The 25,012-nt window shown below is 38.1% G+C and overlaps 1 long non-coding RNA gene across 1 annotated transcript in view; it reads left to right on the top strand.

The window, feature by feature from the left end:
• The first annotated feature begins 3,398 nt into the window (after positions 1–3,398).
• Positions 3,399–25,012, top strand: part of LOC106956276 (uncharacterized) — a 37,852-nt gene continuing 16,238 nt past the window's right edge. Inside the window, exons 1-2 of the long non-coding RNA XR_001426743.1 lie at positions 3,399–3,865; positions 13,413–14,331. This is a non-coding gene — a long non-coding RNA (uncharacterized LOC106956276). The remainder of the gene's footprint in view (positions 3,866–13,412; positions 14,332–25,012) is intronic.

The raw sequence follows: 25,012 nt of genomic DNA, 5'->3' as shown, positions 1-25,012 counted from the left end.
ATACAAAAAAAAGAGGAGGCGGCGCTTTTAGCTCTACTCTCTGTTGTATTTGTTGCCTCCTTCTCATCCCGCTGACGGTAGTTATTGTCTTTTGTCCTCATGAGCCGTGAAAAACGAAACGCTGACTCTAGTACTGAGGCCGTTTGGCTGCTGAGCACATGAGAGGCTTTTAGTGATTTAGGTGTGGCTGTACAAAGACGCTGTTTCGTGTGTAAATGTAATCCCTTTAAAGACACAGTATGACATTGTTCTGTAAATAGTATATATATATATAAAGAGAGGAAAAAACAGTATATGAACAGATTATTGATATTTCCTAGTATATCAGTATGATCTTCCTTGCTGTGGAGAGGTTGAGTTGATTTTAGTGTAGAAATAAAATCACGTAACGGATCGTTGGCCGCTCCGCCTGTACGCAGTGATGTTCCGTTCGTTGTGGGGAACCCCATGCTGCATGTGCATAGTGTGGGTATGAATGGTTGATTAAGGTTTATTCAAATGCAATTATGTATGTGTGTGTGTGTGTGTGTGAAATAACTGTGTACACCCCCCCGAAAAAAGACAGCTGGCTATCATTTTGTATTTTTTGTTGCTTAAGCCATGTGTTCAGTGATCAAATAAGAAAAAAGAAATCTAAACTTACTGTTCTGTTCAGACCATTGGCGGTGTGTGTATGTGTGTGAATAAATGTTAATGTGCAGATGTATTATTGCAATAAAAAGCACATGCACAGCAAAACAGAGCGATGGTGTGTTGTGTGTCTGGCTTCTTTTGTTGATGAACAGGATGAAATGATAGACAGACAAATGTTCTTCTCCAAGCGCTCATGACAAGCTGCAAGCCGCACTGAAAAGCTCTGGAGGAGTTTCTTAAAGTTGAACATGTATGAAAAGTGCCCAAAAATGAACACGTTGACCCAAAATGGCCGACTTCCTGTTGAGTTTAAGGCATAACTCCAAGAGACCTTTTTTTTCTTGTTTTACAGAGTGATACCGATGTACCAAATTTCAGCTTTGCACAACTTGTCTGTGGGCCTACCTCACGTTAGGGGGCGCTGTAGAGCAGTTAGCCACGCCCATTTTTAAATCCACGTAAATATTCAAATTTCATACAGGGGACAAGTTTTATAAAGATTAATACGTTTTTGTAGCGTTTTTGTAGCTCAACTGGGGGTTCTTTTGTCTTGGCCTAATAGCACAACACTAACAGCAGCTTTTAATTTATAGACTAACATAACCTGAGAAAATACAAAATGCTGTTTTAAACTGATTGCTTCATTAATTAGGGGACAAAAAGGGTTTCTAACCTGATCTCATTTGGAAAAATAATCTCCCCTCATGAAAGGGGCAGTATTATGCAAAATGTACTTTTTTGAGCTTTACATCATGTTATAATGTTATTGCCTCATTAAAAAGAAGTAAAAAAAAAAAAAAAAACATGTACCTACAGTGTTGTTTTGATTCTTTTGTGCATGTATGATAAATCTTCTAATCTCCCATGGCAACCATTCAGCTCTGAAAACCACCTGGGTGGAGCTAGCTCCGCCTTTGAGATGCTGTTTTTTTCTTGAAGCTACAGTTTCAGAGTTTCTGTGTTTCCGCCTCACAGAGCAGCTCCTTCAGACTAGCCAGCAGCAATTAGCAAACACCTGTTGGAACTGAGAATCTGCTGAGGTCATTATAGCAGCTACTTCACAGTGAAGTGCTGGTAAGAACATTGTAGTTATGACAACTTCCTGAAGGCAGAGTTTCAGAAAGAGCAGGAGTTCTTAAAGAGACAGAGGCCCAATTTCAAGAAATTAAATTACAAACTCAAATTTCTTTTAAATCATATTTAATATAAATAGCATTTTTATGAGAAGTGAAGATTACTTAGTGTGGTGATTTTACAAGTCACACATTTAAGAGTGTGATTTAAATTAATGCTATTTCATATAATCCACTGTAACTCATTTCAGAATTTTGCTCCTGTTGTCCCTGTAAGCATCAGGTGTCTATCTGATCCTCTCTAGCATCACGAGACCCTCTGAAGGAAATGTTTTCAGCAATTTAGACGACAAAGCTCACAATTTATTGTAATAATGAAGAGGGAAAAAATACAAATGTCTCTGGAATAAAGTCAAAGAAGCAGAACAAAAGCCAGTTGTTGTTCTAATCTAGATCTAAAGAATTCAAAACAGCATAACTTCTAAGTTGATGTTAGTTTCAGTTTCTTCATAGGATCACAATGAAAACAATAGAAGTGAGTTCATTTCACTTCAATATCAACTGAAGAATGATTGTTCTGCAGATCAGTGGAAGAAAATCAGAACATCCAAATACATCAATACACATATTAAAGCAAAAATAATTGAACCCCAGAGAAGATGAGATTTTCTGGTGGAGAAATATTTCATATAAGAATAAAAGAAAACATCAGCAGAGATCATTAATGGTTCCTGGAACACAGAGACTGAGAACTACATTTAAACCAGAGAAATAAAGGAGAACAGAACAGCAGAACCATGAAGCCTGATCAGCAATCAGAGAGAAGAGAGGAAATCTAGTTGGGTTTTATGAACTCTGCAGAGGATCCAAACCCAAAAATACTCCCAACCCAAACTCCAGCCAGCAGCGGCTGAGTGAATGTGGTCTGGACTCTGTGGAGGAGAATGAATTAATGGAGGAAGAAGAGAGTCTGGTTGTTATGTTTTAATTGGTAATGAAGCAACAGCAGTAAGTAATGAAGATGCAACAATGTTAGAGCAAATATTTTCTAAAATTCATAGTGAAAACAAAATTAGTGAAAAGTAGAGAAAATGTAGAGTAGCAACCTTATTAGAAAATCAGGAAATAATAAAACAAGAACAAGGTAATGTAAAGACCTTACTTGAGGAAAGTCAAATGTTATATAGTGATAAGTGAACTTAGTGAATATCAAAGTTAATCTTATTTGATTTGTATAATAAAGTATGGAAATGTGAAATGTTAAGCTGGATAGAGACTGCAGTAGTACCAATACCAAAACCCAGAAAAGATTGCTTAAAGCCACTAACACAACATGCCTTTTTTCTTTATACATTGTTAATTTTATCCTTTATTTTATTTCCTCTACAGTTTATATATTGACACTTAATCTCTATACGCTGTGATTGCTTGAAACAGGAGGCGAATCGCTTGTCTAAACAAGACACAATCTTGTCTAATAAAGCTGATTCTGATTCAAAAGTTATATTCAGATATAGTTTTAATATATTTTAGTTCGCCTTCCAACAAACCAATCAGTGGAATAAATGGTAGTTTATCCACTGTGGTCACTTTTGACGTTAAACACAGAAGGTCATTAGCATACTAACTGTAGAGTTGAATGTCATGAAAAGAGCTTGTTTGGCTTGACTGTTTATTATGTAACCCCCATGGCGGCAGTGTTCCAGTCTTGCCAGTAGAGGGTGCTGCAGAGCCTAGTCAGGCATCATCCCCGCTTCCAGCTGACCCGCATTCACCAGCGCTGTACAGACACGGGACAGGACCCGAGCGCGGCGAACTAGTCAACAACACCGTGGAGTTTCCTCCCCCACGTACACCGTGACCGTGAAATTCTGGCAGTCCCGGGGTGGCAGGTCGCTGCTGTCGCCTGTTTTCGCTCTTGACAGCGCGTTGAAAGAGGAAGCAGTCTCCCCCAGGAGCTTCAGGCGAACCGGCTGAAGCTGACCGGAATTACACTGTAGCGTTCATTTGTTTCTCTTTTCTTTAATTTGCCGCTCCCGGTGACATGTTTTATGTCGACTCTGCTGGAGGTGCTTTTCTATCCGGAGTGGACTACAGCGCTACAAAGTGACCCGGAGAAAGAGACAGAGGCGCCTCGCAGTCAGTCACGGTGGTGCAAGGTGAGTGGTGTCTTCACGTCAACCCCCCGGCCTGCTCACTGTACTTCTGCCCGCAGATTAACGCGGACTATGTCGGCTTTCTATGAAACGTCAACGTTCACTTTAACCTCTGTCGAGACTTTTGTGTCTGTCATTATGCTGCATTACCTGACAGCCGGAGCCACAAACTTGCTAACCTACATTCTCCGTTAATGGGTCAGGGCAGTGACGTTAGGGGCACGGTGCCAGCATATAGACCGGGAGGAATGCGGATGTTTCTGGGTGTTCTGTTCGCACTCGTGGGCTTTCGTCTATGTAGCAAGAGCTCACGTAGTTCAGCTCCTACACATCCAACTGGTTGCTCTTGAAAAGCTACTGGAGACTCAATAGGGAACGTTTCTGTTTCAGAGCCGCGGCGATACCAAGGGGGGAAGAGAGGGGGCGGGATGTCCACCTCTATTAGTTTGCTGACCACCTCACTGCTGCCTGGGTGGTTAATATAAAAAAATATTCTACCTTGGAATATTTTATTATCGTTTATACTTGAAAGATTGAGAATAGCACATTTAATAACGACAAAGAAACTTGTCTGTAGAACATAACTCCATTTTATTAAATTTCCTAATTATGGATTCCGCCCAGTCTGTAAGAATGCAGTTTGAGAAGCTGGAAATATTTAGTTGCAACATTAACAGATGTGCTATTAGCTGGCGTTTGCAAAGCAACCAATCGAGGAGTGCCATTCATTATCACTAGTCATTAATTAGCTTTACCCCTAAGAGCAGAGATAAGGAGGATTGTAAATTATTAACTTCTATGTGGTAGAAGTTAATCTACCAAATAGAAGAAACTGTCTTGTCAAGACAGTTTCTATCACATATTAGTGCATATTTGGCATTTGAACTATTGAAATAGGCAGTTCTATGTGTTTTGAGAGCTCAAGTAATTGTGACTTTCAGGTATCTGTGGGTGGTTGTGGTGCCTGACCACAGTGATATCAACAACCAAACGGCATGCTATGCTAGTTGTAAGAATTTGTTCCTATAAAAATGTTTGCTATTTTCTCTACATTTTGTTAAATAAGGGCATCAACAAACATATGTATTAGCTAATTAGAAGATATGATTAAATGTCATGATTGTGTTCAGCTTAATGATATAAATCGTTCTTTTTTTAAAGTAAGAAGTTTTGAAGAAGGAAGAAGCTTATTTCTACAATAGCTTATCGAAGCCATTGTACATTGAGGACTGACATAAATTTTAATCAGAGATATTTAACGGAAATTTACTCCTCCCCTTTTCTTTTCTGTCTATCATGCCCCTAAAATGCAGTCGTACATTTCAGATTAGATTGTTTTTCGAGAACAATATTTGTGCTTGCGGCACTGTGAATGCTGTGCCATGCATCACTGTCCTAAAAGACTATTTATTAGTTAAAAAATATTTTTAATCACAATCTGTCATTATCACAATAGCACCACAAATATCACAACAAAATTCCATGTCTACAACACAGGGCTGCACAGTGGCGCAGTTGGTAGAGTGGTTGCCTTGCCGCAAGAAGGTTCTGGGTTCAATTCCCAGCCCCAGTCTTTCAGCGTGGAGTTTGCATGTTCTCCCTGTGCATCCGTGGGTTTTCTCTGGGTACTCTGGTTTCCTCCCACAGTCCAAAAACATGACTGTCAGGTTGGTCTGTCTAAGTTGTCCCTAGGTGTGAATGTGTGTGCACATGGTTGTTTGTTCTGTCTGTCTCTGTGTTGACCTGTGACAGACTGGCAACCTGTCCAGGGTGACCCTGCTTCTCACCCGGAACATTAGCTGGAGAGGCACCAGCACCTCTCCATCCTTTTTCTTACACCCTTGTGCAAGAAAATGGTCTGATGGATGTCTACTACATAAACTCACATTGTTAAATCACATTGTTTTTGATCGCTTTTTTTTTTTGGAAACTTCATTTTTGATTCTGAGCTGTATACATAATTTATGAGAATAGAGTGGTGGTAGAGTAATGATCTGGGCCTGTTTTGCTCTTAAGGACCTGGATGATGAAGATTGGAGCTATGAAATGTGAAGTTTTGTTTCTTCTGAAACATTTAAGTGTGACAAAGAAGCATTAACTGTAAAAAAAAACTGATGCCTTTGCTTAGATACAACAGATATTGTGCCTGCAGGTTTCGCTGATGTAGTTTTACACTTGCTTATATTCAGGCTGTGGAGCTTTAAAGGAATGTAACTCGTATTGGGTTGTGTAGTTTTAATAGTGACTGTTGAGCTGGAATCCATAAAAGTTCCTGTTTCACTCTGCACACACATTGTACACACAATGTCGACACAATACCTGGATCTTGGTGTGTTGGAGCTGTCTGTAGCAGGATGTTAGCAGGGTCTTAGCAGGATGTTAGCGTGCATCTTGCCTGGTCTGCTGTCACACCACATTTCATCCGTCAGCACGTCTCCCAGCAGGCTCAGGAAGACAGCGATGTTGCTGGAACAAGGACCACTTTCATAGTTAAGAAAATTGATGCTGATCTATCAGTGAAACTCTGTATTTTTTATGTGATGTTCTTAATGTTTACCATTGAGATGCTATTTTAGTCTTGAATAGCTTCACTGATGCATGATGTCTGGATGCTGTTTTATGGGAGCAGACCCTCATTCACCAGAGTCTGCTATAAAACATGAAAACTTTATACAAACTGCTGTGGAGTCAATAAGACCATCAACTGATTCTCCTTTAATTTAAGTCACACAGAAAAAGAAAAAAAAAATCACTTTCTAAACTATTTCAAACTTCTTTAAGCAAACTCTCAGTGTGACTTTACGTGGTCCACTGACGTCCACTTCAGCACCGGACAGCTCCTAAAAGCGGCACACCTCAGGGAGCTGACTCGCATATCCAACACAATGTTAGGAAAAATATTAGGACAATCACTGTAACACATCAATAATATGCCTGCAGTTGGATGGACTCTCATAGTGATGTATGAATTTAGTCTGAGATGTTAAAACTCACAGAAGGAAGTGAGGACAGTCTTTAATGGTGAAAAGAAACAAAAAAAGCATCTGTAATACAACAATACCTTAAAAAAAACTTTTCCAAGCTTTTTTCTCACTAGACTACATTTTTTTCTCTAATTTTAAGACATTCTTATGGTAAAATCACATCTTTATTCTGTCAATATTACAACTTTGTCCTCATTGTTTGACAAAAATTCTCATAGCCCGGCACTAATACTCCGTTGTACAACTCTCAGAATGGATGAATGAAATAAAAATATTTGTGACAATATTTCCTGTCATTTGTATTTTTGTTTTTATATAAGAAAGTGAGAAAAATTTGATTAAAATTAGATCTGGTATGAAAAAAAAATCATAGATTTTATTTCTAACCCATATTGCCCATCCCTAATTTATTGTGATAACAATCTTTTTTCCCCAAATCTCAGAGCTCCTAGATTTGGTATTATAACTTGGTATTCTGCAGCAGTGTTTATTATATTATCTGAGCAAAAGTTCCAAACAGTGCAGATAATTGTTTCTACCATGCAGAACTAACCAGAAACATATTTAAAAGTGAGCCTTGAATGAATCAATAACGGATGTACGCACGTGGAAACGTAGCGTCCATGTGACGCTGTCTCATGTAGACCAACCTGCGAGCTGCCAGCAGCTACACATGACCTCTCATGTCCTCCCCCTCCCTCTTTTCCCCTGAGGCTAAAAGCTGCCCTCTCCCTCTGCCTCTGCATGTTTCTATATGTGTGTGATGTTACATAAGCAGAGCGCAGAGCGTCGAGGCCCCCGGGTCCCACTGTCTGCTTCCCTCATCCACATGCAGACAGACTCTAATCTGATGAATTGTCCTCATTTCGTTTGTAGCGTTAGCAAACGCCACAGAAGGCTGATAGACATATTTTTATTTTAGTTTTTCAATTCAACAGCATCCCGGCTAGCTAGTTAAATTAGCCGTTGCTGTGTAATGGCCTGGATACGGTTCCAGATACTATCGAGCTGCGTTGTAACAGAGCTGCTCTGCTTCAGCAGCAGTAGTAGTAGCTGTGCTGTTCAGTCTCTTTGTCTCCTTCACAAACTGCTTTATTTATCAGTGTTTCCTTCTGTGTGCCAGACAAACGGAGTGTGATTACACAAGCCTGAGAGCTAAAATAAACACGCCGCCACCGAGGCGAAAAGTCGTGAAGATGAAAATAGATGCAACGATAAGGTGCAGACCTGGTTGGGTTAGAGCTGTCTGTATTAGAAACACCAGCCAGTCTATAGAGTGACTTATATTCTATTACTATTGGCCTATTGACTTGGGTGAATGAAGTAGTAATTTTATGAGTAGGCTTGTTGCAATAAATAATAAATCAGTTGTTGATTTGATAATTAAAATAAGTAACACATCAATAATATGCCTGCATTAATTTGCATGATTTATTATTTTTTTTTCTTTTCTCTCTTTCTTTCTACCAAAGCTGCTCTCCAGTCTGGTGTTTTGGTCCAGCTTTGTTTACAGAGACGTCATAGTTAAACAGTCTCAAAATAACACTGGGACAATTTATCGTCCAGCAAAATGTGTTATCATGACAGGCATATGTATAAGAATACTAACATGAAAAATAACAATAAATTAGTTATCCACATTGTTTTCAAATAAATAACTTTTTTTATTATAATTTTTTTAAATAGTAGACCAATATAAAAATAGACCACTGTAAGTTGTTTTTTTAAACAACTTATATTCTCTTATAACATTGACTTATATTACATTCATGTCTTTTGAAATTGTTTACATTTTTTCTTGTTACAGCCACAAACTCCTATATACGTCATTGGGGTTTTATATGACAGAAACCTTCAAAAACATATTGAAGTTTTCAGTTGTAAAGGGAGAAAGTATAGAAAAAGACTTATGATTACTTTATAAAAACTGCCTGTCCAGCCTTTATGCTGACCCTCGTCGACGCTTCAATGTTTTAAACATTGAAGGGTTGATAAATAAATCCAGTTTATTTATCAAGAAGGAAATTCAATCTGATGTTATAAAGATTAGACTGCTGTAAATTATAAAACCAAGTTGGACTCTTGAGCAGCTTTTTCAGTCTCACTCACTCCTTGAAGCCTGAGCGATTCGCTGTCTGACAGATGTGTGTTACTGCTGCTGACATCACGGCTACTTCAGCTCCTGCAGAAGCTCATTGGCAGCTTCTCTCTCTTCCTCCTGTGAGCCATCAAAGTTTGGTTTCAGTTCAGGAGAGTGTGCAGCAGAACCTGCAGTAAATTTTGTCCCAATCTGTCAAACACTGTCTACACATTTGTTACTGTTATCTGTTACTTAAAGTATACATTGTTCATAACAACCCCAGAGCTTTGGTGAGACAAATTAACTCTTAAACAATCGTTCCTTTTAATCAGAACCTGATAGAAGTGCAATCTTCTAGCTTTCCTTGATTATGTAGCGTGCTGAAAAGAAACTGGCCCTGCTACACGCAATATCTGACTACAGGACTCCAAGTAGGACATAAATGTGTAGTTAAAGGAAGGTGATATTGATTGGTCTTCATGAATAATCAGAACAAAGAGACCTGAATACAAGTGGTGCAGATATTTCTATTACAAAAAAAAACAAAAAAACTTCACACTTATTCACTGCTTTGCATGACAAAGTATCAGGGGCACTTGGAGGGAAAAAAAGTCAATTTTTGTTGCTCACCAGTTTTAAGATTTAAAAACAAGAAGTCACAAATCTAGAAACCGTAGATCAACAAAAGTGTCAATATGACGAGAAAAGTGTTGAAAAGATGAGTAAAATGTCAGTATCCTTCATGATATATCACCTTCAGTCTCAATGTTTGGAATTCAGTCACAAAATGGAATTTCAACTTTTTTTTCTTCAACATCAGAATGTACTTGAAATCTTATTTTCTTGTTCTTTGTATTTCAACTTTAATCTGAAATGGAAATTTACTATTAATTTTTTAAGTGAGCCCAACATTCCTTAGTAAGTTTGAAGGCTTGAAGCTCAGGAACAAAGTACGGTGTGGAAGCAACGGGCTTTGTAGGAGTTTTGCTGCAGGAGGGACTGGTGCACCTACCTGAATGGAATCATGAGGGAAGAAAGTTATGTGGAAATATGGAAGTGACATTAGTGAGTTCAGGCAAAAATAGGTCTTCTTAGCCACAATCATAAAACCAAATTATTGTGAGAAGCTCGTCTGACTCAAGTTCCACAATTTAAAAGGAAATTGAACCAAACTTTAAGGAAATCTATGATTTTACCAGATTTAATTAATGACAATAAGATGAAAACATTTGTGGCTTTTTTAAATGTACATAAATATCCGGTTTCAACTTCATATTGTAGATTATTTAGCCCCCAAAGATTGCATCTTTAATTACAACTAAGAATTAAAAAAGATGATTTTACAAATAAGGTATGAAAAAATCCAAAGACTTAGACTTGTGATTCAGCCGCCTATAATTTAAACTTCACCTTCTTGATCACCTTTTGTTCCTCCACTGAGGTTTTGCATTTGCAAAAATAATAATAATAATAATAATAATAATAATAATAAAATAACAGAAAGCAGAAAGTCTACTGTGGTTGGCAGCACACAGTAAAGTGTTTAAGACATCTAAATAATCGCTTTACAGCCATAAACAGGTTTTTGTCTTATCTGTAAACACAAAATACCCACCTACTTTTAATCTTCATTGCTCGCCCTTCTAAAACTTTTATCTTTTTTTTCTGTCTATCCTTCATATTCTTATCTGATGGTTATGCATCTGTTTTTATGTCCCTGGACAATCTGGCCAACTTTCTGTTCTCCTGTCTCTTGTTATCTGGGCTGAGTGGCTGGTCATTATGCAACAGCCTTCCAGGTTATGGAGGACTGATCCTGCCAAAATGTGCAGTAGATACACACACACACACACACACACACACACACACACACACACACACACACACACACACACACACACATATATATATATATATATATATATATATATATATATATATATAAACTTTCCCAATTAATCTTATTATACAATGTGAATAAATTCATAAATTATTTGCTTAGCATTTTCAACAGTATAAATGTTTGATTCATTTAATTTGTTAAACAAAAAATCTATCCAAACCAACCTGGGTCTATGTGCAAATAAAATTTCCCCTTTGATTTTCTGAACTACTTAGACACCGTTTCTCTAATGTCTGACCATGGCTCATTGTTTTGTTTTTTTCTGTTTTTAATAATTTCAGCATAATTTTACCCTACATTCATTTTACTTAAGGAACTATTTCTTTCTTTCTGTTCCTCATTTTGCAAATAAAATGCTGACTCGTAACAGGACAGCTGTTATTCTTTTGCGTATGTTGTGCCTAAGATCACAATTGGCAATATTTTTCTCTTTTCATGTCAAAATGTATAAATAATATTTGTGATCATCTTTACATACTATAATTTGTGGCTGAAATACCTGTCAGCTCTGTCCAATAGCAACAACTACTAGTAATCTCTAATTCATCTTCAGTCTTTTTTTTCCACTGCTCTGTTCTTTGATGTATCAAAATCTCACAATGATAAAAGCTGTGTTTTGTTACTTAATATTTAGAACAGTCAGATTCAGATGCCAACAACAACCAGTTCTTTTAGTTTAAGCTCGGTATCTTCCAGTTTCAGTCTGCACTGCTTCTGTCAGTGTAAGTAGGAGGGAATGGAAGTCCTGCCGCCTTCTTCCAGACTGATGCATATTACATGGAACGACACTTCCCTCGTTCACTCTCATGTCTCCAGTTGGCTTCCTGTATTGCATTAGTCTGAGAGTCATTTTCATTTGTGGTTTCATTTTTCTGGTTGACTGGACCCCTGCTGGTGCCTCAGAAGCTCCACTAACAGCAGCAGCTAAAATTTGACTGGATGCAGTTTAAGTTGACGACAAACTTGCCACTGGTGTTTGGTTTTGGTGAGTCTAACATTTAGGTGCTGTTCCTGGTTTGTGTGAGAGAAGATTTCTGAAAGTGTTGTCATATTTAGCATGTTTTACTAGCAAGGCAGTTCAAAGTGCTTTACATCATAAAAAACATCATGCAGTCATCAGTCATATTACAAGCATTAAACATTACGTTTGGTCAAATGCCATCATTAAGTCACATCAAGTCTGTTGATTAATGTTCCAGTTATTATGAATCAGAGGCTTAAAGAAGTTCAGTGTTTCAGCTGTTTTACAGTTTTCTGGAAGTTTGTTCCAGATTTGTAGTGCATAGAAGCTGAATGCTGCTTCTCCATATTTAGTTCTGGTTCTGGAGATGTAGAGCAGAACCAGAACCAGAAGACCTGAGAGGTCTGGAAGGTTGATACAATGACAACATGTCCTTAATGTATTGTGGTGCTAAGTCGTTCAGTGATTTATAACCACAACAATATTTTAAAGTCTGTTCTCTGAGCTACAGGTACTGTAAGATGATACAAGCTGTTTTAAAGTTCATATTCTCCAGGTTAACATTTGTAGGTGACATGCCAACCAGAGACTGCTCTGGTCGGATGAAACCAAAATTGAGTTTTTACTTATGCACAAATCTACGGGGCAACATGGTTGTGGCTGCATCATGCTGTGGGACTGCTTTTCTTCAGTAGGGGGAGGGAAGATGGGTGGAGCCAAATACATCAGCATTTGGTTTTAACTTGTCTGAAGTTGCAACGAATTGCAATCACTGTGTGAAACGGTCTAGAGATGAGATGCAGGGAGATTAACTGGGCAGTTTAGTCTTTGGGTGTGTTCCCCACATCTGTGGATCTACTTCTGTGTGTTCAAGTACAGATGGGTGATAACAGGATTACACCAGAGCAACTTTGCATGCTAAACAAGTCCGACAGCTTCTATTCCACAATAAAGTCTTCACATTTGTTTGACATTTTATACATGTGCACGCTCTCTACCTGACACAATGCATATTTGCATTCTGTTTTGTGTTTCATTATGTATCACGTTTCTAAAGTCCTGCTGTTGCTTCACTTTGAACTACCGAGATTACCGTGAGCCTTTTACAAGATTATCCTAAAGATAAAGGGAAGTATACGTTATGGTAATGATTTCAATTGCTTGCTTCTTTGTCACAACCAGATGTTTCAGATCATTATAGAAATTTATACATATTACTACAAGGCCATGTTTTGAGACTTCTGAATATGGCACTTTGCCTGCTGGTGCAGGAATACAAAAATGACTGAATACAAAAGTTAGATGGTGTCAAAAAAAATAGATGTTGGGAGACTCTTTAGCCTACCGAAGCTTCAGTCATAGCAAGGATTTCCTTCTTTTGAATCTTGCTGGTGTTAATGTTATTGCCATTTGTTGGACAAGGGGATGTATTCCTACGTTTTTAACTTGAATCTCATTGACCATATTTACAATAAGTTAGGTTAGGGTGTAGCAGATTGGGGTTAGAGTACTATAAGCACTACAACTCTTGCAAACTCTTACCATGCTCTTAAAAATTACATAAACAACCCATCTGTTTCTTTGAAGCTCTTCTGATTATTTCCTTGTTTTATCTTCCACAGGTGGACATCCTGAGACAACCAATCAGTTCTTGTCAAAAGGCAGAGGCGTTTATCAAGTCTTTATCCTCAGACGAATGCAGCTGCAAACACTAAAAACTGACAGTAGCACCTTTTTTACCTCCAACGATCGTCCCACAATCTTCCCAGAGAAAACTCTTGTTCTCTCTATCTCACAGGACTCTAGAAGTTTTCTCTGTTTTACTCAGGTCTTTTCTCCCAATGCCTACCTCCTCCACTAAAGCACTGTACCCAGAGACAACCTGCTTTACCTTCTAAACTCTTCAAGCTGATGAAGAGCATTGACTTAAGACCTCAAACGTCCTGTCGTCTATATAAGCTACAAAGCAGCCACACTCATCAACCTGGGCCAGTGGAAATTATTCAAACTGGAAGACGGACAATAGCTACTTCAGCCTCTCATCGTCCGCTTGTTGAATCTGGCTGAAAGCTATATACCTCAGTTATTATTTTCTGGAAGACATTTGTGTGCAGAAAACTCAAGGCGACAATCATTGACGGAATTGATCCAACAGACAGGAGTTAATATCCAAGCAAGGTGCAAGCTGCAAAGTAGAGAAGCAGCACTGGTGTCTTCCATTTGCCTTGGGGAGAAAAAAATATGACCAGGGAGAAAAGTGGAGTACTGCCTTGGAGAAAACATAACTTCATGTTTCCCAGCATATAAGCCGGACTATCTAAGCTATCTAAATACACCGGCAAAAAACACAGGGGGCTTTCAGTGAGCTTATTTTTACACCTAATGCCCCCAAGCAGCAGCAGAAGGTCTTGAACATTTCGCCAGCTGTTTCTGTGCTGCAATTGAGACACAAAGAATCTTTCTGGGAGTTCAAATGCAAATAATCCTCACAGGTGGCAGAAGAGGCACAGAAGAACTGAGCAAGTGAAGAAGGATGTAATGGTGAGTTTTGTTCTCTTATTTTGGCTTGCCATGTATGTTGTGTGGGTTTGAACATAAGAAAATTAAGTCTGTAAAGTGTTGCATGTGCATTGGGAAAAACGGGGTTGCGGAATATAGATTTGTGACATGGCAGAACAGTTTTTATGTGTTAAATTAAAAAGTGTGTTGCTTAAATTTGAGGAAAACTGATTTGGGAACATCTCTGTGAGATCCAAAAAATCCATGACAATCTTTGCTTTGACACTGCACTGTGTCAAACAAACCAAACCCCTTCTCTCACTTGTGGTGGCGCTGTACCAAGAACCACTGAAGAAAATGACACAAAAACCTCTGAAGACACTGAGCACAAATTACTTTTTCACAGAATGTAAACTAAAATGGAGTGGCATCAGATTTTAGTGGTTGTAGGATTTCTCTTTTGTCTCTGACAAAAGAGCACAAGCCATTTCTCCCACCGACGCTATGCGCTATGGTCCGCTTCCTCCAAGTGGAGAAGTCAGAGTTCACTTTTTTGGTCCGCATCAGAGTGCTATTATGCATTCACACCTACATAAACAAACCGGACCTTCTAGGCAAACATACTGGAGTTCAATTGAAGTCCGAACAGGATTGGTGTGTATGAACCCTAAGAATACCAACCTGACATGAACATGAAGTTGAACATGATTGTATCTGTTTTAACAAACATTACCTGTTATTTAAACCAATGTTTTTAAGGAGGCCAGTGGTGCTAGTACACCTGTTGGCAGGCACCTGAGTGTGTCATTTGACTCATTACACAGTCTCTCTGTTATTCATTCCTCTATAGAAATTTGGAATATTAAAACCATCTCAGAATGGATGTATGTTTGTAGGGTTTTTATTTTTATTTTTTATTTTTTTGTGCTGATGTTTTATGGGCTAGTTGAATATATGGAATTTTCCTTGTGATAAAGTATTTATATATCTCTATCTGTTTTATAACAACAACGAGGAAACTGGAAACAGGAAAAACTCTTCATCAGACTACGAAATGACTATGTAGTATGTGGTTCTATTTGCTTTTTATGCTCACAGATGAAAACAATCTTTTTCTCATTTATTATTTCATTACTTTTTATCTCTAGCTGGCAGTTAAATGTCATTTGAATCGTTTTACGATACAGAGCTGAAACAGATGTCAAACCCTGATGTCAGTAACTGAAATGAAAATATTCTAATGCCAAAAAAGACCAAATTCACTCCAGCTATAGTGGTTTAGATATCAGCACATAATGAAACTGATCCAGTCTTAAGATTCAAAAGTTTTCCAGATATACTTCTGGAAGTCAACAACTTGGTCATTGATTTAACAAAGATGAAACAGAAAAGCTGCTTGTGAAAAACTAAGTACACCCCATGATTCAATAGCTTGAGTAACTTGAATTAATCCATTTCTATATGATGTCAGTCATTCCAATCAGTATGGGGGAAAAAAAAATAAATTTTGATTTCCTAATGACACATTTGACTCCATGATACCTTAGTTTGTACAACAAATCTTAGGGGCCTGGGAGGTACTGAGTACCCTGACATAAGCCCTCCACCACCATGCATGGAAGCTGTGCCGCATAACATGGCCAGGAATCTCCACTTTGTTCTGATCTGTCAAAAGAAGGTGGCTCAGTAACATTTTGGTTTATTCAATCACAACTTTTCAAAGCTAACATGCTAGCCTAACCCCCAGACTGTCAGGGGCCCCATAAATGCTGTAATTTCAACACAGACCATCGAAGTAGAATTTTAGCATTTGGTTATTGTGAATGACAATGTTATTAAATCTGATTTAATGATTTCAGCACAGATAAACAAAAAATATTAAATTTGTTTAGCACTTAAATTTACTATTTTGAGTAGTTGGTAAGTTTACTTTGCAACAAACAAAATCTTCTCATTCTATAAATTTAATCTTTGTGTTTGAGTTTAGTTTGCCCACAAATACATAGTGGTAGTGATGTTAACAGGAAGAGGGGCCATTAAGTCATATTCTGCCTAAGACCCCATAAAACCTTGGCCCGGCCCTGCTGCAGTATTTTGATCTGCTGGTTGTGATTGGTTGATATTTATTTAAGCGAATTCAAGGAATACTCCGGATGATAAAGATGTGTCTGTGATTAGCGTTGTTGTTCAACTACATTAACTTTATCTAGCTGCATTTGCACATACAGAGCCAAGCACCTGCCAGAACACGTATTGACCCTTTGAGATTCAAACAGACACAATTTGTTCATGTGCGCTCGCATCAGTCTCACCGAACACGCAACAGGAACAGCCGAGTTATGGTCGCTGTTCATGTTGAACATTTGATCCGTACGCTGGTGCAGTGTTCTCTGACGATGAACCCCAACAGAGAGTCATAGGAAAGATGATCGTTTCCTAAATCTGCTCAGTCATGTTTTTCATTGTACAGTGAATTTAAAGCAAATAAAATTGACTCAAGTCCTCCACATAGTGAAATGGTGCATAATTTGCAAAATATGACAATCTAATGGACTGTCATTAGATAGTCCATTAGACTATCCAGATAAATGGATAAGCATCCATTTATCTGGATGCTTATCCAGATAAATAACTGGATAAGCATCCAGTTATTTATCTGGATGCTTCATAAGAAGATCTTATTTGCTGCTTTAAATTTCACATATATGTGGAAAACTTAACTCTCCGCAGATTTATGAATGAAAGTCCAGTTTTGGGCTACATATCCTAACCATAACCTGCACTTATTGGTTCATATTTTTGCTTGCTCTGTTCGTAAAAGCTGACGTTGTATTGAACGATTGCTACAGTTGAAATGTCAACAATATAATTATATAGATGTGATCTTCACTGTGTAAACATGACAGAATTAGAGGAGAAGAAACCAGTGTGATGGATGGATCTCTGCGATGAAAGTAGAATTAAACTGTGGCGTTTTCCCTCAGAAAGAGATCCAGACACATTTTAAACATCATCTTTGATCTTTTCAAATCCTTTACAGCCTATGTCTTCCCTCTGGTTGATGTTGCCACAGCAACACGTAGCCCTTCCTCCTCCATGTGAGGCTGTTATTTTCAGTGACATACAGAAGGCAAAGGTAGCTGTCAGAGAAAAAGCTTTTGCAGAATAGGAGTAAAACACACCACACTATATACTGGGCGCAATATTTGAGCTACTTAATGTCACAAAATATTTTTTACTTAAACAGTTATCAACTGTTCTGTTTTGCAGAAACACTTGGCTGTGGCTCATGTAAATTAAATATTAACTGAGCATGATTTTTTTCCTTTTGAAGTGTTGAATCAATATATAAATGATGTAGTTTTTGTTTGTTTTGTTTTTTTACTTTGTTATGATTTCAGTTTTTATCCTAACCAAGAGGCACCTTATTAAAGTAAGCGTATATCTAGGTTGTACAAAAACAAAAAAAAATTACTTGAAGGTTCCATATGGTTGTGGTAGCACATTAAATTCTGTGATGCTAAAGCTATCATGAGTCACAATGCAAAATGAACATATTCCACAGTGTTAGTGGGAAATGGCGCTCACATATTCACCATCAGGCTGAATGTACTTCAACTCCGTCTCCATGATGATGAAAGTTCTCTCCTTGTAAAAGTCAAGTGTGACGGCCCCCCCGTGGCTAGACTGCCCCTTTAAACGCCAGCTCATGATGATGAACGCTCTCCTCAAGGTCGTCATCCACAGCAAGGGCTCCCGAAGGGATGGGGTGAGGAAGAAAATGTTGGAAAATTCCAATCAACCCTGTTTCCTGTCAAATAAAGCTCCGATTTCTCTGCCCAGGTTTTCTGAATGTTGAAGTTGGTCATTTAGGGATTTAATCAAGAACGGTTCTGTGTAGCATTGTTGAATAGTGGCAAAAATCACAATCTTTTTGACTGCTTTTCATATCCATATCGTAAAGGACTGCTTGGAGAGCAGTAATTGTTGATTAATATATTTTATGAGTTGTGAAGTTATATTTTACTTACTGATGCAATATTTAGCCAGTAGGACAGTCTCACAGTAGCTAAAGCTCACACCCAAATTTCTAAAGGTCACATGTAGTAGGAAGCACAAATTAGAAGGAAAGGAAAGAAGGAACCAGACATATAACAGACCTGATATTATTATCACAATATCTACCAATGTTATCGCCATTGCAAGATTTCCCTAATATCTTGCAACCCTACTAGTTGTGTTTTCATGCCTTTGTCATTCAAGTTTTGAGGAAACTATTAAAATTTAGCAAAAGTACCATGGCTGAAATAAAGTAGATATAGAGGGTGTAAACCAGCATGGAGCACACATCTCAGACAAATGAAGACAGTCCTTCCCTCTGAGCTGGAGGCTTGGAAATGCTTTCGAGGTGCATGGCGCTGGTAAGGTACAGACAGCCATTACTGCTCTCACCCCAGCCCAGAGCACCACCAGGTGGCCACTCCAGGCTGATGGTCCTCCCCTCAGCCGTGGAGGTTTGGACTGAGAAACTTTTCGTAGCTCTGGTACAGCACAAACCCACCAGTGGATTCTAGTGTTCGCTACGTTGGAACTTATTTGGCAAATGTGTTTTCATCTCCCCTTTAGTGTGTTACATATTTCTTTCCGCAAAGCCAAAAACCACCTAAAATGAGCATAAATCATAAAAATTGTTGCTTGTAACACGGCTGTGGTGTCACTGTTTAGTAGCCGCCTGAGCTGTCACCTAAATACAGTTTTAGTTCCTTAATTCATACCACAATAGAACGAAAAGTTTTCAGTTTCGATGAAGCTAATATTTTTCACAGACAGTGTTAGCTTATGTCATCCAGTGGGTTTACCACTTCACTGTTGCAGTTGCAGGAGCTTTACTGCCCTTTTCAGGTTGCCCTCTAGCATCAGTGTTGTAGAGTTAGCATTCTAGCGTGGGGCATTGTTTGGCGTTTCTCAGTCTGACTTCAGAGGGAAAGTACCACCAAGCAGCGCTGTGGTGTTTGCCTTGTTAGCTAAAGAGGCTACATATGTTTTTTTTTCTGTGTTAGTAGAATTGAAAGTGTTAATAACCATACCTTATTGGTCATTAAACACTCGTTTGAGCTCAGATTTCTTGTCCTTACATTAAACAAACGAGTTTCCACAAAGTTGTTCTTTGTCCAAGTTTTTAGAACATGGACTCGGCTTTTGGAAAGCAATAGTCTATATGCAGTTTATTTTTCTTTCTCTTTTTCCTCCCGCGTGAGTAAAAAGGGTCAAGAAGAATTTCTAAAACCAACTAAATCTCACATCCTTGGGATGCTGTGAAGAGCTGAGCAGTGGGATATAAGTTGAGCCAGCTCAAGGTTTATTACCCGTTTTCAATAATAACGCATTTTCAGAAAGGCTTCCAGAGATGAAATGAAATGCTGGATGGGTGAGAAGGGATCTGGAGGCCATAAGGATGTTCAATAACAGGAATGCAAGGTTTTTACAATTTATGGAGAAAATTCTGTTCAAAGTAAGACAGACTTACTTTATTGTCGTTGCACAAAGACACAACAGTGAATTTGGCAACAAAATGCTGTTGGCTACAGAAATACACATAAAAACTATAAATGCTACTATAAATACATACATCTATGCAAATGTTGTGCATGCATGTACAAAAAATACTAAAAAATAATTAATTGAAGAAAAAAAAACAAAAGCAATGAACATAGTTAAAATTGGAAAAAGTTTGTTCTTGCTAAAAATATTCTTAAAAAATGGTCAAAAGTTAACTGTTGTCTGCTGATGTGCATACATGACTACGTTTATATTAATAAATTATTTCATATAGATTTGTTTGTAGTCGTAAATGTTTAGAGTATTTTTAATCACATTTTGTTGATTTTTTTTCCTTTCCTCTTCTGCACAGATTTCACATGACTGAATATGCAAATTAGGTGATGATGCCATCACCTAATTTGATCATGGCGACTTTTAGGACAGCCAATAGCCGTTTTCTTTACTGACGAGTTGGCAGCTGTGTTTCTGACGGAGAGCGGTGTGTTTCTGCAGATGGCAGCAGGACCACAGGAAGAAAGCACAGGCAGATTATCTCTCATGTTACACTGCCAACACACGCTGACACTTTTAACAAATATATTCAAAACATTTTCTATGTAGAAGTTACACACTGCAGCTTTAAGGCAGCTTTATTCACTTTTTAGTAATTCAATAATTATTACATTTGTTGAGCAAATACCTTCTGGTTTTAGTCGGCCACGTTCTTCTCAGAAACTCTTCCATTTGTCCATTTGTGCTTTCCACGTTAGCTTGAAGAGCAAAGCAGCTTAAATTTGACTGGTGGTCAACCACAAAGACCATCATGGCAAGTAATATTTCATTAGGTTATTTTAACTTATTTTTTATAATAAAGATTAAATAACAATTGGGTATGTTTCAGTCTAGTTAACAAAAACAAAAGGCATGGATTATCAGCAGGTCAGTAGCTGGTCAATCAGTTCTGTGTTCACCCGACCGTTTAATAGTTGTCACTAAGCAGCATCAAGGCTGAAAACGTAAAACTGCAACGGACTGGATGTGAAATTGTTTTCATTCACTCCATAACTGCACAGCGTTTGGGCTGATAGATATGAAATCTTTAAAATTAATCCAACCTGGTTTTAAAAAAAATATTTAATCTGTTTTATCTCTGTGGTTAAACAACTTCCACCTTATAAAATCCATAAATCGGACATAAAAAGTTTGAAACAAACAACTACGGTTCATTTAAGTAAAAGAGCGACACAACGAGTGATTGTTTTAGTTCCCCACTAAGCCTGCATTCGGGCCTCGCTAGATCAGCGGGGCCGGGTGTCACATTCTGATTGTTCCTACGTGTTAGCATCAGCAGAGCCAGTTCTGCAGCTACAGATGGAGCCGTGGCCTCCGCTCAATGAACAAAACCCAACAGCGACGGGGGGAGCGCAGTCGCTCCAGCACTTCCACGTAAACGGAGGGAAGAGGCGAAACGAAGGTCAGCCATCACAGACTTAGATTCCTGGCAGTCGTCACAGCAGCTGATCATTAAAGAGGGAGAGTAGAGGGAGGATGGAGAGGGAACAGGAGGAGGACGTGGAGAAGCTGGTCGGAGTTGGATACAGCTGCACCGCTCCGATTTCAGAGGTTAGTGCTGGATTTTATTCAGCTTTTGTACACCAGTTAGCTTTTAGTTATCTTCTAGCAAGTCATGAACCATGAAAAAAAATATTGATTTTATCCAAACAAGGTTTTTCTATTATATTTTTTTATACTATATGTGTTTGTTTCTGTCTTCAAAAATGCTGTGCTGCAGCAGGGAAGGGAATGGGTTTCATGTGTGCTTGAGCTTAAATAAAAAAAAGTTATAACTTAATGCTGAAAGTAAAAAAAAAAAAGTTTGTTGTAGTATTTTACCTAAAAAAATCTTTTTCAATATTCTTTGAGAAAAAAGTGTTTAGCATTTTGTCAAAATATTTTGACAAAATGCTAAACACTTTTAGCATTTTTCTGCATTAGACATGAGAAATATTAAAAAGTATAGTTCAGAGAATCTGAATTCAACAGATTCTCTGTTGAATTCAGAGAATCTGAATTCAACAGATTCTCTGTTGAATCTAGAACGCTCTTACAGTCGTTCTAGAGCGACTGTAAGAGCCGCTCTAGAACACTCAAATGCTTTCAATTATTGTTAACTACTTAACTGTAAGATGGACATTATCCTTGTTGTGGTTTTTCTGCTGATTCTTTTCAAAAGCAAGGAAGTAAACTACAATGCAGGGTGAGTTTAAATGTGCGAGTTTAGCGCTAGCAGGAGAAACGGCTCGTTGTTTTTTCCCAAAGACGAAATGGAAATCCCACAAACTCTAGACTCTGACACCACTCCATTTTTGTTCACATTTGGTGAAGAAGGAAGTTGCAAACAGTCTTCAGATGTTCTTGTGTTGTTTCCTTCAGTGGTTCTTGGTGCAGCGTCTGGGGGCCAGACTTCCAAGCAAAGCGAGCATTGGACCAAACGGCCCGCCTCAACTAAACTGTAGATAATAGACAAAGATGTCTGCCAATCAGAATTCTAGCTCCCGTGTTCTTGACCAATGACTGTAAAACGTTTTGTAGAAAAGAAGTGCATGCGTTCAGTTAAATCAAATGCAATATGAAAGAAGATGGAGTTAGTCTCACCCGGTAAAGAAACACGTTTACTTGAGAAAGGAATTAAAAACAAGTGGCGCTGGGCAAAGGAAAGGGGACAAGACGGGAAGCTGGTGGAAATTTTTACAAAAGGGAAGCAATGGGATTCCTTTGGGGGGCGTTTGGTTGAAGGTAAACTTTACACCTTACAATCACAACAATACCAGTTTAGACTTTGAGCAACTTCCTAAAACTGTATTGTGTAACATTAAATCATTCTTGGCTGCAACGGTATCGATGGCAGCTCTCCTTCTTCTTCTTCTATTCAGTGTTTGTAGCTTGTAGCTCCGCTCCTGCTACTAGTAGCTTCACCGCATCAGTTCAGCGTTTCACCGGCTGATGACGTTGCTGTGATTCACTTTGTCTGGTATTTTTGTACATATGTTTTGGCAGTTCTGTGATCATGTCAAAGCAGCAACTTATATTAAAAAGTGTTTTATTTCCGTTTGAAAGCTGCCCGCTTGCATGGAAGGACAACAGAAAATCGCTCTTATAAACATGTAATTACTAAAATCACGATACCCTGACTTTGTATCCCTCTGAAAAATGAACCCATTTAAATAAAGAAATCCCTCCATGGTGATACCACGATAGAGAGCGTTAATTTTATAGCGATAACACCGGAGCTGTAAGTGGTCCGGTATGAAACGGGGGTGATAGAACAACACAACACTTTTAAATTTCAATAATCAGAATACCGAAATTGTTTCCGTTGTTTTAAAAGGTTTATGCCAGTCTGCCTTTTCCCCATCGATACGTTTCCCGACCGCCCTGCACCTTAGGGGGTAAAAAAAAAAAAGACGCGCACATTGCGCAAAACTCTGAAACAGGAGAAGCGGGACATAAAACGGAGCGACGAACCAGATGTGAATTATGGCATAAAAACAGAGAATCTGACGCTGAACAGTGAAAAATCAACACATGATGTGAAACATGATGATTAGGCGGCGCAGCAGGTGATGAGTGAAGATTACTGATGGTGAATAAATGATAAAATAAATCTAGCAACAGGAAAGAAACTAAAGTGGACATAGCAATAAACCAAGAGAGGAGTCAAAGGAAACTAAATGACACTCCATGACACTTTCAATTTGACTCATTAGGATTTGATTAAGAACCAGATTTGTTCTTTGTAATTTCTGTCCAGTAAAACTATTAATCTATAAATCAGTTGACAGGTCAATATAAAGATATAATCCATGTTTCTGTCTCATATTTCTATGGCATTAAAGGACCTGGATCTTTTGTTTTTCCACTGAAAGCTCTGGTTTGCACAATAAATGCCATGTGGGTGAACTTTTATGGATGGTACTCTGATGTCCCATTCTCCTGAAGGCAGCACAGAGCTGCTCCACCAGAAACCGTCAGAAACACTGAAGAGAAGAAGAGCTATGATTAATGTAGTTACAGTTCTATCCATGTTTTAATGTTGCAGAGCTCAGTCGGTTTGCAAATAGTTCAAAGTTTAAACTGGCATGTTGTACATCTTTTATATGGTCATTTTGTGGAATATTTAACAACTAGAAAATGAGAAAGAACAAGAATATTTTTTGCACTCTGATTGGCTGCTGTTGGCCAAGAAATTTTAAGTTGATTGTTCATAAAATTTTTCATAAACACCTGTGAAAATAATTTCTATTCCCATGGCTTTTTTATTCTCTGGGAAATTATCTTGATGATAAATACAGAAACAAGCATAAAAATCAAAACATCTACAATGGTGATAGTAATAGTAATAATAAAATAATAGTCAGTGCAAAGTAGCCTACAAATTCTTTGGTGGGGGGGTGAGGGACTTAGAAAAAGGCTAGGGGGGTGCTGGCCAGAAAAAGGCTGAGAAACTGATTTCGTTGGTAATGTTGCATGTTCTAAATTACTTGCAAAAACATTGACTGAAAGGACTCTTATTTAATGTTGAGGGATTTTTGCCTGTAAGGCAAACCTTTAGGGCACAGACATTTTACATTTTGTTTTGAGTTGAAATGTACTGAAGTCTTATTTAAGTTTGAGTGTTTAGCTTGTTAATTGTATTGTTAGAAGCAATTGTTTGCACTATTCAAAGACACTTTTTATTAAACTGTGGCAATAGCAACGCTATAGTTAATTTCTATCATAACTATAAGTTTCAGGCTCAGGATTTTTTTTTTTACTTTAAGCCCTGTGTATATGATAACTCTACACTAGTGCAGCACATTTAAATACACAAAGAGCTTCACAAGTTTGGGCAAACATGTAAAACCAACTTTCATTTGTTCAGTTGGTGGAATTAGGAGTAGAACAGCCAATACAAAATAATCAATAAAGGAACTGAAACTGATAAAAACAATAGGTTGACTACATTGGCTAAACATGTAAAAATAAACCCAGACAAACCTTTTTTCAAATGGTTCAGGAAGTGTAATTGGGAATTTTAAATATAATAAATAAAAATAAATAACAAAACATGACATATCTCAGAGCACAAAGCATAGAATTAGACTGAATAGGTCTGCCGATATGGATCGGGCACATTATCACC

This window comes from Poecilia latipinna, unplaced genomic scaffold (genome assembly GCF_001443285.1).
Source record: "Poecilia latipinna isolate Pla-1442-1.1 unplaced genomic scaffold, P_latipinna-1.0 Scaffold803, whole genome shotgun sequence".
NCBI lineage: Eukaryota > Metazoa > Chordata > Actinopteri > Cyprinodontiformes > Poeciliidae > Poecilia > Poecilia latipinna.
This window is presented reverse-complemented; position numbering and strand designations above follow the sequence as displayed.